The 22370-nt window shown below is 39.6% G+C and overlaps 1 non-coding gene across 1 annotated transcript; it reads left to right on the forward strand.

Annotated features, from left to right (window-relative positions):
- The first annotated feature begins 12815 nt into the window (after positions 1–12815).
- Positions 12816–12952, forward strand: LOC111723150. Its single transcript, XR_002771750.1, has one exon. It is a non-coding gene; the product is annotated as a small nucleolar RNA SNORA2/SNORA34 family (small nucleolar RNA).
- Positions 12953–22370: the final 9418 nt, after the last annotated feature.

Below are 22370 nucleotides of genomic sequence, written 5' to 3' on the forward strand. Positions count from 1 at the left end.
TGCTGGGAAACCCACTGCAATCACCACAATCCTCAGAGGTAAAAGGGGGTGAAGGGTGGGGAAGTCAGAAAAGGAGAGGCTAAGACCAAACCAGAAATCGGCAAAGTAACATAGACTTAAAAGATACTAGACTGCTGGCTTTGAGGTTTGAGGAAGGGGCCACAAGCCAAGGAATACAGGTGACCTCTAGAAGATGAAGGTAAAGAAATGGATTCTCCCCTAGAGCCTCCAAGAAGGAACTTAACCCTGCCAACATTTTGATGTCAGCCTAGTGAAACTCATTTCAGACTTCTGAGCTCCAGAATTGTATTAATAACATCATAAATTTGTGCTGTTTTAAACAACTTCATTGTAATGATGATTCATTACAGGAGCAATAAGAAATGGACATAGCCTTTAATTCTGCTCTACTCTAGAAAATCTGCCAGTACCAGAGCACCTTCTGGGAGGTGTCACCCCTGGGAAAATCTGGAAACCCCACCTTCCTCAATTTTAGGACATCCCTGGAATCCCTAGCCTGGTTCTGGCCTTTGGAAACAGCAAAGCCAAACATCCCTACATGGATAAAAGGGAGGTTAAGTCTGATTCAAGACAGAACACAACAATAAGTAACACTGAGTGGTCCTGTCACACATCAGTTCATCAAATCCTCTGCACACATCTATAAAGTAGGTACCTTATGTCTCCTTTTTTCAGATGGGAAACTGAGGTACAGAGACATTAAGTAATTTATCCAGGGTTCATACAGCTGGCAAATGGCAGGCTTAGATTTGAAACTAGGAAGGCTTTCTCTGGAGTCCAAAATCTAAACCACTTTTTGCTGTGGCAAAAAGTTCCCACCCTAAGAGAGAGGTGCTAGTGAGGAACCCACTTAGGTTCCTGTCCAGGGAATCACCCCTGAGGCTTGCTCTGAGATCTCAAACAGCTGTCTTTTCTCTTCCTTTAGAGCCCACAAAGTAGCTGATGGGAACGCATGTTCCAACGCCATTTCTGGAATGCAATCATGGTCAGAACCTAGAAGGCTTTCCAAGCTACTTAGAAGAGACTATTCCAGAATGAGCATCCCCTCACAGGCAAATTTCTCCCACAGAGTAGCCTTTTTGCTGAGCCCAAGAAAGACGCTGTGGTCACCTCCCTAGGTGGCCAGGTGGCTGCAAGGGTTCAATACGACAGAGTGCCTACCGCCCTCCTGGACACTGCTGGGAGGCTCTGAAACAGGAACTAGGCAAGAGAAGAGTGCAACGATGTGACGGACAGCTTATTAGAGAGTTAATAATTGAAAAACGCTCAGAACATTGCCTGGTCCACAGTAAGGCTATGCAAGCACTAGTTTAACATATTAGTGAGTTTTTTTCCCTGGCCTTTAAAGTGCTGATGGAAGAGTTATTTAAGGCGTGCTTCTCCAATGCTAATGTGCACGCGTTAAAAAGCAGGCTTGATTTGGATGGTCTGGGATAGGGTGAAAGATTCTGAGTTTCTAACAAGGTAATGCAGATATGGCTGATGCACAGACCACACTGAACATCCAAGGTGCAAGAAACAGATGGCCTGGACCAGAAAGCCAACCTCGTTGTGAGAAGGGGCTCTGAGTGTCCACGGTAGACTCTGACTGCAGCTAGAGGTCTGGCCTTACAAACTTTTCTCCCTTTCTGGGCAACTGGTTCTGGGCAGGAGGCATCCCTCAGCCTGGCCAGGAGGGTGGCAATACACCATTTCCACTGATGCTTCCAGCCACTTCTCAAGCACGAACAAAGCCGTTAACCAGCAGGCTAAGGAAGGAGTTGACCAGGAGCAACTTAAACCCTTCAAAGCCTCCCATTTCCCACGAGAAAAACAGCAAATTCCTTGGGATTCACACCCATGTCAAGGCAACTCAAAATCCAGATCTCTTTTGCATCAAATACTACCAGCTGTAAACAGATGGCCTCCCTCCTACTTGATCAAATGATTTTTACGATCACTAAGAAGTCCTTCCCTAGACTTTCTCATGTGCTCAGGCAACAAAGAAAACCACAGCCCTCTTAGCCCCTGGGAACACTTTTGTGTCCCTCTAGCTCCAAAACCCGTGCTTCTCAGAGTGGGGTTTGTGGACCAGCAGCAGCAGCAGCAGCAGCACCCAAACGCTTGGTACCAGCCTAGACTCCTGGAATCCATCCAGACCCACTGAATCTGACATTGCACTTAACAAGATCCCTGGTAGTTGTGAGCATGCAGAAGTCCGAGAAGCACTGGCCTGTGCCATGTGATTTATACGTTTGGTTCACCATTCTTGCTCAACCCCCAGCTCAACTTCCCTTTCCCAAGCGGTCAGCCTGACCTAGATGCCGAGTATAAATTTAGCCTCCTCTCCCGCTCTGCATGGTTTCCTGTGCTTTCGGAGGCTTCCAGTCCGTTCCACGTCATCCTCCACCAGGGCAAGTTCTTCAACCCCATTCTGTCCTTAAATTAACCTGAGCATGTGTCATAGCCCCATTTCAGAATCTTTGCAATAATTTTTTTCTTAATGAGAAATTATTTGCTTGAAAGGCTTCTGACTGTGACCAGGACTGCACAGCACAGACACGTGGTGGTATTAAGTTTCTGCTCAGCCCCCGAGATCATCCCCACCTTAGGAGAAGGAATCTGCCTTGGTGGACAAAGAAGGGAGGCCACCACGTGTGGATACCCCTGCGTAGAGTTCTTGTATTTACTGCACCTCGGATTGTAGCGAGAGCACAGCAAAATTACAAACAGCTGCCATTCCTCATGAGACAAGCAGACAAGCGCCAGTCTGGCCCAGGTCATCCCGGGGCAGGTGGGATTATTCTAAAGACTTGCTTTCAGAAAGGAGCCAAAGGAGAGTTCCTTTAAGGCCCCGATGTCCTGAGGACACATTTCTAACTTAACCTTGGTGTAGTGAAAGATCTTAGTCATCCTTTAACACTGCCCTGCTCTGTGAGAACAGCCTTTGCAATACTTCACTGGGGCGTCTTAGCTTAAATTTTGTTTTTTTTAATCCTGTCTATCACTTTCTCTCAGAACCTAAAAATACATGCAGAAAACTTATAAAATACATAGACATTCTACTGAAGAAAATAAAAATGAGTCCACCAAACAGAGGTGATTATTGACAGCACTGGGGTCTGTTTCCTTCCTATCTTGGTTGTGTACAGCTAATGTATACACTCAATTATGCTGTATATACTAATGTATCTATGCACCAAGAAATAGAACATTTTTTATAAAATTAAATTACCCCATTTAGCAATGATTTGCAACTGGTGTGCCACAGCTCACTGTGTGCTATGAGGATCTTAGGAATGCATGAAAATTTTTAAAGATCATTAATTAAATTATTTTCAAAAGAAGTTCAAAGCACAGTATGTATATTCTTTTTTCTTTATTTTTGACCAACATAATTTAAGTGTGCCATAGAAGTTTAACTATAAGCTCAAGTGTGCCAGGAGATAAAAAAGGTTGAAAACTATTGCCATTGAGTTTTATACACTGCGCTTTATCATAATAGACAAGTGCTATCTTGCGTCATTCAGCATTCTTTGAAAACATTATTATTCACATCCTGACATGATCATGTAATTCTTGTCATTATTTACTTAGCCACCCTCTCAATGTTGGTGATTTGTTTTGGTTTGATTTGGTTTTTTTATTTGCTATTTTTAATTTTTTATATCTTTACATGTGGTTTAATAAAAATGAGTTACTAAAATCTTTCAGGTATTGTGCAAACATTAATTGAGCACATACTAAGTGCCAGGCACCCTGTCAGGTGGTGTGGAGGTGAAGTTGACTCCCTGGGGGGGCTCAGCGTCTTGTGAAGAGGCAGCAGCTGAACAGACGCACAGGGTGCCGCCGGCCTATATCAAGTGATGCACCAAGGAGGAAAGGGAACCCTTAGTCACAAACAGAAGGATGCCCAGAAATGCATCCCCTCTACCATAAAAGTAATTGCCACTTATGGTCTGGGGGTGGTGACCCATGCCTATAATCCTAGCACTTTGGGGAGCCAAGATGGAAGGATCACTTGAGGCAGGAGTTTGAGACCAGCCTCAGCAAGAATGAGATCTCATTTCTACAAGAAAAGAAAAATTAGTAGGGTTTGGGGGAACATGCAGATAATCCCAGTTACTTAGAGGCTGAGGCAAGAAGATTACTTGAGCCCAGGAATTTGAAGTTGAGCTATGATCACGCCTGTACCGTAGCCTTGGCAACAGAGCAAGACCCGTCTTTTAAAAAAAGTGTCACTTACATACATGTCTTCACTAATGCTAACTCTTTCTACGATAGGAGTGTATTTTTATGACATTTTCCATATATATCATGCTTTTTTTTTTTTTTGTTAAATGATAGCTGTGTACATTAATGCAATCATGGGGTACAGTGCAGTGTTTTCATATACAATTTGAAATATTTTCATCAAACTGGTTAACATAGCCTTTATGTCATTTTCTTAATTATTGTGTTAAGACATTTATATTCTACTCTTAGAAAGATTCACTTGTACCCTTGTAAGATAAACTACAGAAGTGATCCCTCCAATCACCCTCCCTCCACCCTCCCCATATTCTTAGGCTATAATTAGACTATAGAGTTCATATGAAAGCTATAAATTAGTTTCATAATAGGGCTTTGTACATTGGATACTTTTTCTTCCATTCCTGTATATCATGCTTTTAATATCAATACACAGCTTCCCAAATCTCTTAAGGTACCAATAATTTTTGGCAGTCCCCTACCTCACTGAGCACATCTCTTCCAGTAGATTCAGAACCAGTGCTGGGAATGGATGGCACAGATAGAATCCATTACCCTGGAGACCAAGGCTGGAGAAGACTGGGTGGATGGGGTGAGTTCCAGCAGATGGGCAGGGATCCAGGTAGGACTCCAGATCCAGCACAGGATTGGCATACAAGTCAAAGCCAGCATCCCAATGCTATAATGGGGCAAATGAGATGTGGTAAGGGGAACAGGCTTCCACTTATCCATGTGCATTGAGTCCCCAGGGTCTCACTGCACATCTGCACACCAACTCAGCTCTCCACCACTGTAGCTACAAGGAAGCAACCACCTACTAGTGTTCCCCCATGCTCTTTATAGACACATGACCTCATATATTCTGATGTGGTGTTCTTCTTGCCAATTTGGGATAGAGTTCCACGCCCTTCTGGATGTAATCAGATGTTTTAACTTGTCCAGGGGCAAGGGCTTCTACTGAGAATTTAAATGTTTCATTCCTATCGTCTATCTCCTAGAAAGGGATATCCCCTCAGACAGAAAACTAGAATTTAGACATTAAACCTTAGGTGAGAAGAAAAATCATGATCATTGTAGTAATAACAAAATTAGGTAAGAGATTGCTATGTGCCGAGTGCTATCATAAGTGCTTTACACGGGGGAACTCATTTAAAGCTCACTAATTTAGCAAGTAGCTTTCATTGCTTTTATACATTAGACAAATAAGCTGAGACCCAAAGAAGTCAACCAGCTAGTCAATGGCAGAATCCATCACTCAGGTTCTAATCATTACATCACACTACCTCCCTAGGGATCTCAGCTCTTTCTAAGACTTGGAGTCTAGAATCTGGACTTCTAGGAGTCCTGACATGCATGAAAGAGCCCCCAGATGGAGTGAGACAGATGGCTCCTGTCACTAAAGGAGCTAAGCCAGCTGTCTTCTAAATTCCTCGTTCTTGAATCACATATTTCTGTGCTCATCCTCAGACATTCTGAATCAATTTCCATAGGTAGGGCCTGGAATCAGTATTTTTATTCTCCCCAATGACTCTGTTGCACCCAACCGATGAAGCAGCATTTAGGAGCCTTAATATCTGATAGTTATTCTGTGTAACTGTCTCCCTTCTGTTTTCAAGCGTGTGGTAAAGTCTTCTCAGAGAAGGTGGGGCCACCCACCAGCCAGGGCACAGAAAGGAGAAGCAGCTGATGTGGACTCCCCACAGGGTACATGAATCTCAAAGGATGAGATTTACAGCAACCATAGAAGAACTAGGTGCTAGACCTAGAGCGGGTCAGAGCAGTCTGGACTGACACAATCCGACCGGAAGCACGCCCCTCCACAGTGATCACACTCTCTTCCCCTTGAGTGGAATTACATGGAAGCAGCAAGCTCCATCACTCAGCCATTTGTCTTACCACGGGCACCCCCAAACAGAACCCCAAACTGTCAAAGAGTCCCAGTTGAAATCGTATCAATTTCCACTCTTTCTCTAAGTAGATTGGAATTACATATTTTACAAACTGGTCCCCATAAAGAAGGCAGATTAAACCTAAAATATAAAATACTATAGTATACAATCATTGTACGGACAGTCCCTGAGTTACAAACATCAGACTTACATGTAAATCACTCTTACAATTAGAGGCTATTACAGTAATAAGTAAATGTACCTGTTCCAACTTACATACAACTTCGATAGAAGAACAAACCTACAGAACTTATCTTGTTGGTAACCAGGGATGGCCTGTACGTCATGATGCCATTTGTAAAGCCATCCTTCCCTTTGCCAGCTCTTTCTAACTATGTGTAATGAGTTGAACTGTGCCCTTAAATAATGGCAAAGTATAAACATGATCACTACAGGTTCGGCGCCTATAGCTCAACCGGCTAAGGCACCAGCCACGTACACCGAAGGTGGTGGGTTTGAATCCCCAGCCCGGACCCGCCAAAACAACAATGACGGCTGCAACCAAAAAATAGCCGGGCGTGGTGGCAGGCGCCTGTGGTCCCAGCTACTTGGGAGGCGGAGGCAGGAGACTCGCTTGAGCCCAGGAGTTGGAGGTTGCTGTGAGCTGTAATGCCACGGCACTCTACCCAGGGGGACAGCTTGAGGCTCTGTCTCAAAAAAAAAAAAAAAAACATGATCACTACAAATAGGATGTTTGCAGGTGATCAAGTTAAGATGAAATCCTTAGAGCAAGCCCTAGTTCAGTATGACTGGTATCCTTATAAAAATGAGAAGTTTGGATGCAGAGATAGACACAGGGAGAATGACACATAAAGATGAAGGGCAGACATCTGCGTGATGCATCTACAGGTCAAAGATTGCCAATGACCCCCAGCAAACTACCACAAGCCAGTCAATAGGCCTGGAATAGACTGTCTCTCCATCACAGCCCATGGAAGCAATGCTGCTGACCACACTTTCATCTCTGACTGTGGCCTCCAGAACTGGAGGCAATACATTTCTGTTGTTTAAGCCATTCAGTTAGCGGCCCTATGTTATAGCAGCTTCAGTAAATATGCCCTTACATGACCCTAAGTGAGTATCAATCAACCGAACAAGTCATACGTATACAATGATGAACCCTTGAGCTAGACCAGTTCTAAAGTGCATCCAGCCTTGAGAATTGCAGATGTTAGAGTCAAGCATTACAGTACATATTTTTAATATAATAAGACAGAAAAAAGAGATGGACAGGAAATAGCAGTTCCAAAATTCTTAACGAGTCATCGGCTGGCACCACATGTTAGGATGGGCACATACAGAGAGGAAACTCCGGGTAAAAGTGAGCTCCAGATCCCAGCATCTTCATCTGATAAGCTCCACAGATTACATGTGAGGTTCCTCAACTTCTTTTATTCCTCTGGCCCAAGTCCTACAAACCCTAGGAAAGTAGGGACCTTTGCTTGTTATTATATCCTTTATACTAGTGTCTGGTATATTTGACCCTCATCATTTGTTCAATAAATATTTGTTTAATTTATTGTTGGGGATTCATTGAGGGTATAAGAAACCAGATTTCACTGATTGCATTTGTTAGATAAAGTCCCTCTTACAATCATGCCTTGCCAATAAATATTTTTTAATGAATGAATACATGAATAGCCTCTTTAACTATTTTCCTTTAAGTCCATAATCAGTTCTTAGCTATTTTAGATCACTGGTATCCAAGCTTGATTACATACCCTTCATACATGTCTATTCATTATAAACATACACCACTCTGCAATATAAAGCATACATCTTATCCAAAAGATGGGATGAAAAGTAAACATAGTTAGAGGTTCTGTTGCAACTTTTAAAGATCCAGTGGACTTTTTATGTAACCCTGAGCATACTCAACCTTACCTACTGCTATAGGTCTTATCATTTAATGACAAAAAGGGCAAAAAACATGGCCCCAAGACAATGAGAATGAGAAGTCCCTAAGGCCCAGATAGCGTCTCTGCTCCCACACAGCCTTTGCTACTCATTTGGCTTTCTGGGGTAGGAAGGGGCAGAGTCACAGGAGGACGGATGCTTCCTTTCAAAGGGAAAAGGAGCATAGGTCCTAGGTGTCCCTCATCATCACAACCAGGAAAAATGTAAAGTGTATGAGCAAGTGATTTGTTAAACAAATTTCTTCAGCTATTGTGCTTTGGAAGCCCCAGGAGGAGGCTGGGTCTGGTTCCCTTGGAACAGACAGAGTTTGTGAATCATACAAACTGGAAATGCTGGATTCTATGATTTAATTTGTGGAGGCTCTTTTAGTGTCAGCTGGAAGAAAGATTCTTCCCTTGGTCCACTATCCTCATGAGTACTATATGCCCACTTATTTCATCATGAGACTCTTTCCTGTGACCCTTTATTCACATTTCGAAAGAAATTATTTTGGCTTGAGATAACCAGAGGAAACAATTATCTGAAACTATTAAATAACTCTCATTAGAAACAACAAATTGCTGATTTAAATTTAACTAAAGGTTTCCTTTCATTCACTTGAGTTAAGCGTATAATTACTCTCATCCAACAAGTTTTAAGGACTTTTTATTTTTTTGGCTGGAGCTGAGTTTGAACCCACCACCTCCAGTACATGGGGCCGGCGCCCTACTCCTTTGAGCCACAGGCGCTGCCCAAGTTTTAAGGACTTTTAATTAATTTGTCATCAATTAAATTTAGGTCCATGTCAGAGAGGTTACGCTTTAAGTTTGGGATACATAACGCATCAGGACCTAAGGAAAGATAAATCTAAGCAAAACGTTTACCTGCGCTTGCAATTAAACATAAAAGAGAGCTGATATTAAATTAGAGTGCCGATGAGAGAGAAGAGAGGGAGGGAGGGAGGGAGGGAGGGAAGAAAAATGCAAACAAATGCTGGTGAGTACGATGAATGTGCCAGTCCAATACATCTGTAGTATTTTATTTCACTGAAACAATTCTTTTGCAGAATGATTTAACAATATGTACCCAGAGCCAAGAAAATGTCCTATCCCTTTTTACTCACTAATCCCACTTCATAAAAATAATTTGAAACTTGGACCCTGCTATTTAGCCATAAAGAAAGATGGAGACTTTACCTCCTTCGTGTTTACATGGATGGAGCTGGAAAATGTTCTTCTTAGCGAAGTATCTCAAGAATGGAGGAAAAAGTATCCAATGTACACACCCCTATTATGAAACTAATTTATAGCTTTCATGTGAAAGCTACAACCTAATTATGGCCTAAGAGTATGAGGAGGGGACAGGGGGAGGGGACAGGTGGGGGCCGATGGGCGGAGGGAGGGTGATTCGAGGGATCACCTCTATGGTTTATCTTACAAGGGTACAAGTGAATCTTTCTAAAAGTGGAATATAAACATCTTGACACAATAACTAGGAAAATGACATGAAGGCTATGTTAACCAGTTTGATAAAAGTATTTCAAGTTGTATGTGAAAACACCACACTGTACCCTATGATTGCATTAATATACACAGCTATCATTTAATTAAAAAAAAAACTGGGACCCTGGACAGAAGATGAAGAAAGACCCTTTCCACATGAGCAAAAAAGTGGGAACCATCTATATCTTCTATCCTAGAGACTGCCAGTAAGTTAATTTGGGCCCAATTCCTAAAAGGAATACCATGCAGCCATTAAAATTTTAAATTAAAATGTGGGATATGTAACAACATAAGAAAATGCTTATTTTATAATAAGGAACAAAAGAGCATGATGCAGAATTGCATAACAGTATGAAAACCATACGTCCACAAAGGATTGTGAAAAGAAAAGCTGAGGTATTGTAATAAGCTGGTAAGATTATAGTGGACTCTTATTTGTTTTTCTAAAACTTTGTCATGTTTTCTATGACTTTTAGCTCTTAAAAATGTTTTTAAGACCATAAAAAGCATTTGCAGCCAGTATGCCAATACACTACTCAAGAAGCTTCCATATACATTTGTAAATTCAAGTGAATTCCCCATAGGGTGCAGAGCACATTTTTCAAACATTCTTCCCACTCATCTGTAGATACATTAACAGTCTACTAAATTTTCAATGATACCAATTATCTTTGAACTTGAAAGGTGTGCTAAGGCTCTTAAATAAATATAACCATTTCTGGTGCCCACCACAATTATTTTAAGTAATTTTACAAAATCCATTCCACTCTTGCTGCACCTGGTAATTAAGTTCAAACATCCTGAAGAAGGCTGCCTCATCTCCCCAAGGCCCAGAAAGAATTTGAATTGCCATTTTAAGCTTCCAATTAGCTCACAACATAAAATTACAATTTACTTTTGATATTTTTTCCTCTGGGTCTAATTTTTTTTTTTTTACCACTCTTCTAACCCATCTTGTAATTATGCCGGCTCAGTCTTATGCAAAACATCCCCTTCTTTCAGGCTAGGTTCAGCTAAAATACAACCTCACTACTAAAGTCACTGTCCTATTTAATAATGCCTGTCTCATGGAAACAACAGTCTCTCTGTGCTTCTGGTCAAAACTCTCCAACTGAACATCTCCAGGTCTTCACCCCAACCCTTCCCCCTTGTCGACTAACCCTTAATGAAGCTGTATCAGTCTCCAGCAGGACTAGGGGGGGTGTCTTATTTCTAATATCTGTTTTCATTTCTCTAAGCCGGTTTCCAGAATGCCTCCATTGTGATTTAGGGGCTGAAGGCAACAATTAAAACTTACCGTCCCATTGCTTGGAAAGCAAGTAGCCCTGGCACTGCGGCAGGCCAATTTATTGGGATATCACTTTCTTCTGTGTGTTTTTCTTGAATTCTTTCCTCCCTCCTATTTTAAGGGGATAGCCAACCCTCCTAATTCCTTGACTCAGGGATTCCTACCCCCTGTCTGGAAAAGAAGAAATCTGAAGCCAGTAAGTCAAAGTCTTTTTTTTTTTTTTTTTTAAGTATTTAAGTCATTAAAGAGGTTAGACAAATAGCGAGAGAAATGAGAGAAAACAGCTCTGGAAACAAGAGTAAGGAGAAAGACCATGTGACCCCACAGAGGAGCAGTTACCTGGGAAACTAAGTCCCAAGAATTCTGGGAGTTCTTTCTTCCTCTTATGGTTCAGAGGACCCCATTTATCACAAACACACACAAAACGATATACCACTGGTATGTGTATTCATTAAAGAACACTCTAACCAACCATGCTTGTGAATAACATAATAACTTTTAGGCCCAAGGGAAATACTTATCCCCACCTCTTGTTCTATGTCCTGAAATTAATTGCATCTGAATGGCAGGAAATTTTGTGAGTTGTCATGCTGACAATGTCAGAAATGGACACTGCTTTGAAGTGTGGGGAGAATTGGAGACGAGGAAGCGTTTAGGTGGGAGAAAAGACAAATTAATTCATTTGTCAAATGCTGTCTCCTAATTAGTATGAATGCAATAGAATCTTGCAAATGAAATATTAATTCCCAGCAGTGCCAAGTATTTTTTTTTCATTTCTTCATGTCCTAATTTATAGCTACAGAGCAAGCCAACTATTAGAGAAGTATTTCCAATATTTGCACATTGTAGCTGAGAAAGATTTTACGATATTAAAGAATGCATGCTACTCTTAAATTTTTTATGCATGGGTCTACATTGTTACATGCACGAAATGTGATCCTGATTTAATGCCAAGGCATTAGAAAGACCTTGAATCCTGGAATTGTGAATAGGTTTCCTTTTTTAATTTAATAAGATTGTATTTAAATTTCAAAATTCATTTAAAACTTAAGCTATATTTATCCACCTTTGATTTAAAATGCTTGATATTAATTAACCATAATAGGTATGTATGTCTTCTTTTAATACACGGTTTAAAAGTGTATAAGTAAAATAACTTCGAAAAGAGAAAAGTATTGTTACTTTTTAAAAATTTACATTTCCCTAAGTCTATATTTTTGGAAGAAAATACATACAAATTTTCTTTTTTAAGCCCTTGGATCATTACTATCAATAGAACATAAGTTTTGCGAAAACTTTGACTATAAAATAGTGATTTTTGCTGACATAAATAAAAAATACATTTTATGGAATCATTACATAATTTATGAGATGACACTTGTCCATTTTGTTACTTGCCTAATTATCACCAGCCTACTAACAGAATGTTCAATCACGCTCATAAAAATTTCATTCCGTTGTCTTTGCTTATCTGGCAATTTTCAATTATAAGAAAAGCATAGCTTTAAAAATATGTCTCAATTTTGTCATGATGAAGGTACTTTTGTCACATTAAAAGGACAGATTACATTTATTTACCAATTTGGGATCTTGGCTCACAAGTAGTAAGACACACGTTTAGACACATACTATGCAGGTTCCACCTCTGTCCTTGCCGCAGCCCCATGCAGGTTGGCCCAGGGCCTCCCAGCCAACCGGTTTTCTGGCAGGGACAGACAACAGAGTCTCTGGCTGTAATTGGGCTGTTCTCTCAGCCCAGCTGATTGCAGTGAAAGATCTGCCCTTCCAGAGCCTGGGATGGAATCCGCTCCAGCTATGCCTCACAAACTGTGATGACAAGAGTCATTCTCAGAGGCAGATCTGGTTTTGTGCGTTTTTTTTTTTTCTTTTTTTTTCAGTTTGTGGAGTCCTTTTTAAGAAAGGAATAGATTGGCCCTGTATCAAGGCTGGCAGTTTGCTGAAGCTGTTGGTTTCCAGCAGGAGCCTAAAGAACCATCTTGCTATGGCCTATTGGCCATTTCAGAACTTTGGAGATGTAATTGTCAATTCATTAGAAAGAAACCTCATAGCCGCTGGTGACAGATGTAGGCTTCTGTCTCTTTGTAGTCTTCATTCTGGGGTTCCAAAATATCCGTAAGATATTATATTTATGTCAAGATCCCTGATTTAAGTTATTCATTAGAATTATAATGCTGTCAAATCTTAATTGTAACCTCCCCAAAGTTATTGTGAGTTTTCAACCAGAAAGAAAGAATGATGCTATACTAGAAAAAAGAAAAAAGGGATAGAAAATTACAGATACAAAATTAGATATTGAGAGGAAATATTTCAAATAAGAAAAGAAATAAATCACAGATCCAAAAAAGCTCAGAAATCATCACAAAATCCTCCCTGGCCTGTCTCTATGTTTTTCCTCCTCAATATTTTTTGGGTGAATACTCTTCAATTACTACTTCATACAACAGTGACTTCAAAATGTCATTTCTAAGGAAAATAGAAAATCCTTCCTCTAGCACAGTTGAGAAGAATCTGGTTTGTTATTGTTGTTACTGTGTTTTGGTTTTTTTTTTCTGGTTACTGATAGCTTTAAAATATTTCAGCTTCACAACTTTTTATTTATTCTTGTCTGTCTGCTTTTATAATTATGGCCAAATTTGGGATCTCTCGAATTTCCATATGATCTGGAAGATTTCCAGATGTTCCAAGTTTTCCTGTCCAGGGATTAATCTTAAATAACTCTTGTAGTTAAGGACACTCCTTAGCCAGTTTGCCATGGGTGTCCTCTTGCCGACATCAGGACAGTCATCACTGGCAGTAGCAGCATTGCTGGAAGTTGGGGATTTTATGTCAGGATGCCAGCAATAAAGGAACTGTCACAGTAGTGACTGTGAATTGCATAAATGTATCCAATGAAATTCAAACTAAATGTATTCCCAAATCAAAGTTCCCTTCAATTTGGATTCCACAATGTGCCTATAGAGCCCTTCCAAATATCTCAAACGCAAGGGAAGGTGTAAATGAGGAAGCAGAGTGAAAAGAGGCAGTGGTCTTAACCAGGTAAGGAAAAAGCATGCCGGGTGTGTACATTTTACAACAGGCCAGACTTTCTGACGCGTCGGTAAGGCCCTTCCCGAGATCTGAGAAGGGGCCTGTGAGGAGGAGCAGCTTAAAGTCTTGAGTTGCCATAGTTTCTGCGTATACCCACGGCAACCTCCCTATATCTGGTGGTTTCTCAAAGAAAATTCTGAGACTGGTACCTGGAGAAGGGGAAATGAATTCCAATGGGCCGAAATGGGATCATTTCAGTTTTTTCACTTTTCAAAAGTCAGGTTTTTGTTCTGGGAACCACTATTACTGCTACAAAATATTTTTGCTGCTCTCAACAACACTGTGGTTTCACTTTTATTCTTTTCTGCTTTGTGTCCCATTCTTATTTGATCAAGTCCCACCTTACAAGGCCCAGCCCAAATACCACCTTCTGATCACCCTGTCCTAGGGCTTTCAAGATCAGTTCCTTAGAACCCTGGCCCTTTTGGATATTCTAATTAAAAAAAAAAAAAATGTGTTGTGCAGTTAAAAGGGTTTAGAAGAAATTGCACGATCCCTTTCTCTCTCCCCCTCTCTTCCCCCTCTCTCTGTCCATCTCTCCTCTCACTCCGCCCTCTCTCATTTTTCCACTCCAAATGCACATTAGCATCGGGGTTCTGAGAAGTACCACAGTCAGAGAATACTCAGTGTTGAGAGCTTGCTGTATACAAGCCTGTTCTGAATATTTTTCATGTCTTATTTCATTGAATCCTCTCTACTACCTATGAAAAAGATTGATTGTATAGATGAAGAAAGTCTAGGGGTAAGTAACATGACTAAAATCCTGCCAAGAGTAAGTAAAATAAACAGGATTCGAGCCGAGATACTCTTAGTCATCGCCCTGGACTGCCCATTTAATTTTGTTTCAAGCAGAGCTTCCTACCATACTCAATCACAGACCCCTTCTCTGTATCATCTTTTCTTAAATTACTTGTAAAAATACTGTCAGGTGCCACATATCAAGATGCACACCAATGACGGGCTGCATATACGATGTGGTCCTGTAACATGATAATGTAGCTGAAAATTTTCCTTCGCCTAATGACGTCTCAATGACCCTGCATAGATAGGCCTAAGCCAATGTGTATGTTTGTGTCTTAGTTTTTAACAAAAAGTTTAAAAAGTAGGGGTAATCACTCTAGTCATTCTCCCCATGTGCATGGTATTTGGAAATAAACATTTTTCTTATTAAAAAGAAAAAGAAAATATTTGAAAGCTTAAAAAGTAATAAAATAAATGACAAGTTTTAAAAATAGAAAAAAGCTTATAGAATAGGATATAAAGAAAGAATAGTTTTCTACAGCTGTACAATGCGTTTGTGTTCTAAGCTAAGTGTTGTTATAGAGGAGTCAAAAAATTTAAATAACTTTAAAATTTACAAAGTAAAAAAGTAACCTAAGGTCTTTTATTTTTCAAGAAAATATTTTTTTCCATAAATTCAGTCTAGCATAGGTGTATAGTGTTTGTAAAGGCTACGGTAGGGCACAGTAATGTCCAGGTCTTCACGTTCACTCGCCACTCCCCCCTGACTCACCCATAGCAACTTCTAGCCCTTCAAGCTCTTCAAGCTCTGGAGATGGTAAGTGCTATTCAGACACACCATTCATTTATCTTTTAGACCATGTTTTTACTGTACTTGTTCTATATTTAGGTATGTTTAGAGGCACAAACACCATACTGTCATGATTGCCTACAGAGTAAGTAAAATAAACCGGATTAGAACCTAGATACTCTAGGTTTGCTGCCCGGGAGTGATGGGCTACACCACACAGCCTAGGTCTGGAATAGGCTGTACCTTCAAGGTTCACTCTGTGATCTTACAGTGGCACAGTGGCCAAGTAGGCATTTCTCAGAAAGTATCCTTGTCCTTAAGCAATGTGTAACAGCTATCCCAAAGGACTGCTGTCACTGCTACATGGTAGGGGTCCAAACCCTTCCCAGTCCCCCACTCCCAGTATAAAAGACCTACCTGGCCACGCCCCAAGAGTTCTGTCAGAAAGACCCTCGTCTGCCAAAACCTTCCAACAACCTGTGGAATCTTCGTCCTCCTAAGCCAGTATAAAAACCAGCCTCTAACCACTCGCCGTGCAGCTGCCATCTTTACCCAGGCAGGTTTCGTCCCTTTCATTAAACTGGGCCTGAACCTCTCTGGGTCTTGTCTCTGGGAACACCGCCAAACCCCTTTTCACTACGTACCTCCGCACCGCAGTTGTGCCACTCCCGGACCTTGTCCCACTCTGTCACACAGCTTTTCTTCTTCTCTAGGAGGTTTTAAACATGTTTTTTTTTCCTTTGAGACAGACTCTTACCCTGTTGCCCAGGTGTCAGCCTAGCTCACTGCAACCTCAAACTCACCGGTTCAAGTGATCTTCTTGCTTCGGGTTCTCAAGTAGCTGCCGTGTTAATTTTTCTATTTTTAGTAGAGATGAGATCTTGCTCTTGCTCAGCCTGGGCTCGAACTCTTGAGTTCAAGGGATCCTCCTGCTTCTGCCTTCCAAAGTGCTAGGACTACAGCCACGTGAGCCACCTGCCTGGCCTGTAAACACCTTTAAATGGCCTTTTCTCTTTGCCTATCCCTCATGCCTCTCCTGGTATCTGATGCTATATTCTAGTATACTATGATCCTTCCATACTGTCTGACACACGGAAATCAATAAATATTTGTGAACTGAATGTACGTTGATAGTACTTTAAACTTCCCCAACTTATATTTCACTTGAAGAAAGAAGAAAATCCCACAAATTAAATTCTAGAAAATAGAAGCCTTCATACAACCTTTCCAAATCCTTTCATAATGCTCCACTTCTGTTGGCCAAGTGAAGAAGGAAATTAAAAAGCAACTACAAGTTGCTTTAATAGTCAGACTTAACTTCATTTTGGAAACAGCACAGGGAAACATTATTTTTGAAGGCTCATAACCAAAAAAGACAGGAAAACATATTAAACAAACTCAAGAGAGAATCATAGTCTAATATTTGGAGCTTTGAGAGAAGAAATATACAACAGCATTCTTTAAAATATCTAATACTTTTCTAGCATAGGGACACAAGAACTATTATTCCGAATGACAGCGTCTCTCAACTGAGGTTCTTCTCCTCCAACCTGCAACGGAAAGGAGCACCCTCAGCCTGTTTTGTTGTAAGAGCTACCGGTACAGCAGGGATTCTAATTCCAGAAAACTCTAGTTCAAATCATGAGTCATCGTCTCCATTTCAATCACAATTCTGCTGTACTTTTTATTGGATAAAATGAATATTTGTTACTGCAAACCAAAAGAATCTAAGCAAATGGGCACATTCATTTTTAAGAACTTAAGGACATATTGATACCAACATAAATACCCACCTAGTTTTTCAATGTCTTTTAAGAAAACAAAATGGTTTATCTTAAAACTCCATTAACCCTGTCATAAATGTATCAAATATCACAAATCCAAACCTCACTATTTTAGCTGCAAGAAGCCAGCCCAAATATTTTATTTGGGTAGCTCTGAAGACTAAAATCCTCTGTAGATAGCAAGTGTCGACTGAGCTGCCTGCCAGGTAAGATCCCACCTGGAGAACTAAATCCATCCCCTACATGTCCTCCAGAATGATTTTGACTCTGCCTTATGAGAAGCTTTTCACTGGCTCTCGAGTACCTTCAGAAAAAAGTGTAGGCCAACCAGCTCCTCATGGCCTGAACCCTGCTTTCTTTTTATTTGTTTACTTTTTTTTTCTATTATTTGGGATTCTTTGAGGGTACAAAGAATTAAGTTACAATGATTGCATTTGTTAGGTAAAATCCCTCTTATAATTGTGTCCCACCCCCAAGAGGTGTGCCATACACCGTGGCCCCCCCATTTCCCTTCCTTCTCCCCTCTCCCTCCTCCCTCAATCCCCTACCCCCTACCTTGTATTAGATCTGCCTTCATATTAGAATTGAGTACATGGGATTATTTCTTTTCCATTCTCGTGACCTGCTTTCTTTCTTTCTTCTTTTTTTTTTTGGAGATAGTCTCACTCAGTTGCCCTGGGGTTGAGTGCCATGGCGTCATAGCTCACAGCAGCCTCAAACTCTTGGGCTTAAGCAATTCTTTTGCTTCAGTCTACCAAGTAGGGTGTTGGGACTACAGGCACCCTCCACAACATCCAGCTATTTTTGTAGAGATAGGGTCTCGCTCTTGCTCAGGCTGGTCTCAAACTCCCAAGCTCAGGCAATCTACCCACCTGGGCCTCCCAGAGTCCTAGGATTACAAGCATAAGCCACTGTGCCCAGCATGAACCCTGCTTTCTCATTTAGCCTTGCTTCTCACTACCTTCTCCATTCAGACCATTTTGAGTTTCCTGGATATGTCATTTTATTTTATACCTCTATGGTTTTGCTCAAAATGCCAAATATCCTCCTAATTCTCACCTTTCCTTTCCCCTCCTCTGATTCTTCCTGCCTCTTCAGTTTCGAAATTTCTACTTCTCATTCAAAACAATGCTTAGCTTAACAATTACACCCCTAGGTAACATATCCAAGAGAAATGAAAACATGTCCACACAAAAACTTATACACGAATATTCATAGAGGCATTATTCCTAATAACCACAAGGTGGAAACAACCCAACTGGCCATCAGCTGATAAAAAGATAAATCAAATGTGGGGTATATATATATATATAACACACACACATATATACATATATATCACCATACAGATTATTTGGAAGATTATTTGGCCAAGAAAAAGGAATGAAATAGTAATACACACTACAACATGGATGACTCTTGAAAACGTTATGCCAAGTAAGAGAAGCCAATCACAATGGACCACATGTTGTATGATTTCATTTACATTAAATGGCCAGAATAGGCAAATCTTTAAAGTCAGAAAGTAGATTAGTGGTTGCCTAGAAGTTTGGGGAAATGGAAGGTGACTGCTAAGGAGCATGAGGTTATTGTTTAGGGTGATAAAAATGTTCTAAAATGGATTGTGGTAAAGGTTGCCCAATTCTATGAATATATTAAAAGCCATAGAATCCTACATTTTAATAAGTGAATTTTATAGTATTTAAATTGCCTCTCAGTAAAGTTGGTACCAATATTGCTCATGTGTCACCACCTCTGGGGAACTCTCTCTGGTTTCTCTCTACAGTCTGTAACTCCATTCTCTGATTACTTCTCTCTTTGGTACATGAATTTTATCACCAATTTATAACAATTAACAGCAGTCATTTTGCCAAGTACTTTGTAGCCAATATCTTATTTAATATTTTCAATAAACCTGTGAGCTAAGTATTATTCTATTGATTTGCTATTAGACAGGTCTTTCAGTGCTTTGTCATTGGGGAAGACTATTTTCAAAGACAGAATTTGCACATAATATGGCCCACAGTTCTAATGTGGTCCAAAGGAATTCTTTTGTTTACTCCAAAGTCACAGTATTTTTAAAAAATTCAAATTAGTTGACAGTGTTTCATAATCAGGAGATTTTTATATAAAAATCCACCCTGTGAGTCTGTCTTTAAAATGAGAGAACCCAGTGATAAGATTGTGACCAAGGCCTTTAAATCTGGGAAGCCCTCTCCAACTTGCCATAGTCCCCGCTGCTCCCCATTGAGTCATATTCAGCTCACTTTACTAATTTATACTACCAGCCAGTTTGCAACCAACCACTGTCCCTGAGCAAGGCCCATGTCTTCTTCATCTTTGCATCCCTAGCACCTGAACTGCACCTGCTAAATAGCATGGACCCATTAAATGACCTGAATTGCTACCCCTCCTCTATGATAGGTGAGCTGTGTTTGGAGGCTTGTTCCTTATCCCCTCTTTCTCTTTTCATTTTACCAGCTAATAAATCCCCAGAGTACAAACCTTAGTTAAAATCATTTCAAGTGTCTACCAAACATTAGCCTTCCAGAGAAATAAAAGGAAGTAAGACCTCACTCATAAAACCATTAGCGAATGGTTTACTGTGATGGTTTGAATGTTTGTCCCCTCCAAAATTAATGTTGAAACTTAATTCCCAGTGTGGTAAGAGATGGAACCTTTAAGAAATGATTGCATCATCAGGGTAGAGCCCTCATACATTGATTAATTCAGTTATGAATTGGTGGATTAATGAGTTAATGGGTTATGGATTAATAGGTTAACACAAGAATGGGACTGGTGGCTTTAGAAGAGAGTCCAGAGCTAGCATGCTCAGCTCCCTCACCATGAGATGCCCTGAGCCACCTCAGGATTCTGCAGAGAGCAAGAAGGTCCTCACCAAATATAGCCCCTTGACCTTGGACTTCTCAGCCTCCACAACAGTAAGAAATAAATTCCTTGTCTATGTAAATTATCCAGGTTTTAGGCATTCTGCTATAAGCAACAGAAAATAATACACAAACATAATAAACACAATGTAAATTTGGTATACAGACTATAGAGTTGAGTCCTCTGTCACTACCTGAAGAAAGATTCAAGTTCAGTAGACTCTACATAAATATATGTATAGGAATAACAAAACCTTACTTTTTTTAAATTATCCTATTTAAACCAGTCTGGTCCACTGTGAAAATGACCTGAGGGTTTTCTATAAGGGTATATTTGTCAAGCAAAGTAACAGCATAAATGAAATTTGTCAGGCTTTGTTTAATCTACTTAGCACAGAAAGAAATTTTAGGGATTTATGGAATTTATTACTTTTATATGAAAATTGTACTGATTAAAATAAATTTACTTATAACATATCCAATAAGCTCCTTGAAGCATTTTATTGACCCCTGGCACTAACTTCTGTGACTATATACTGAACTCTAATTCAATCTTTCACTAATCCACTAGCAGTTCAGAAAATTAGCTCACTTTTCACACATAGAGTTATATTAATCATCATGTACATACATTAAAATACAATTAAGTATATATTCATCATATATACATGAAGCTAAACATGTAATCTAATCATGTTTTCAGTGACTATAGCTTCAATATTTGAAAATTCATACTCAATATTAAAAAAGGAAAAGAATATTACATTTCTCACAATCTCAACCACCCAAAGACTAACATTCGACATTTTAGTGTCTTTCCTTACTGTGTTCTTCCTGTGCATATTTCTTGCATAGTTTTCATCATAAAGTTGATAACTTTTATACATTACTTTCCATTTTAAATTATAAGTTAAATTTTTAATGGCTGTATAATACTGCTTTGTTTGTGTATACCCTAATTTATATAACTATTTCCATATTATTGAACATTAAGCTATGTTGTATTTTTCAGATTCTTAATAATGCTGCAATTATTTTGTACACAACTTTCTCCATACATCAAGTTATATCCTCTGGGTAAATTCCCAAGAATAGAATTATGTTATTGGAATCTTTTTATTACCAAACTGCCATCTAGATTGGATTGATTTTAACTCCTGTATGTAAATTTTTAATTGACACCTAGTAATTGTACATGTATAAGGAATATATGTAATGATCAAATTAGGGTAATTAACATGTCTATCGCCTCAAACATGTATTATTCCTATGGGCAGAGAACATTCAAAATCCTCCCTTCTAGCTATTTAGTATTTGAAAATATAATAATGAATTGTTGGTAGTTACGGTCACCCTGTGGTGCTAGAACTTATTACTTCTATATAGCTGTACTTTTCCATCTGTTAACCAACCTTTCCCTATCCTACCCCTGTCCTTTACCACCTCTAGTAACCACTAATATACCAGATTTTCTTTATCCATTCATCTGATGATGGACACTTGGGTTGGTTCCATGTCTTGGCCATTCTGAATAATGCTACAGTAAACATGGGAGATGCAGATATCTCTTCAACATACTCATTTCATTACCTGTGGATACATACCCAGTAGTGAGATTGCTGGGTTATATGGTAGTTTTATTTTTATTTTTTATTATTATTTTTATATTATAAAAATATGATTTTATATTTTATTTTATATTTTATAATTTTACATTTTATTTTTATTATTTTATGAAATCATAACTTTGTACATTGGTGCATTTATAAGGTTCAGGGTACTGCTTCACTATACAATGTGAAATGCTTACATTGAACTAAGTAACACATCCATCACAATTATACTCATTTCTTAATAGTTTTGAAATGTACCATTGCATCATGCACATTAGGTGAGGTCCCCCCAAAACCCTCCTTCCTCCTATGTCTTCCCTCCTCTCTCCTCTCTTGCCTCTTCCCTTCTACTTTCTGGACTATAGTTACGTTTTGCCATTCATATGGATGTATAGGTGATTATATATTGATTTCATAGTAGTATTGAGTACATATTTTTTTTTCCATTCTTGAGATACTTTACTAAGAAGAATGTGTTCCAGCTCCATCCAGGTAAACATAAAAGATGTTAAGTCTCCATCTATTTCATGGCTGCATAGGATTCCATGGTGTACATATAC

The sequence above is a fragment of the Otolemur garnettii genome, unplaced genomic scaffold (genome assembly GCF_000181295.1).
Source record: "Otolemur garnettii isolate 467f Iridium unplaced genomic scaffold, OtoGar3 scaffold00008, whole genome shotgun sequence".
Lineage (NCBI taxonomy): Eukaryota > Metazoa > Chordata > Mammalia > Primates > Galagidae > Otolemur > Otolemur garnettii.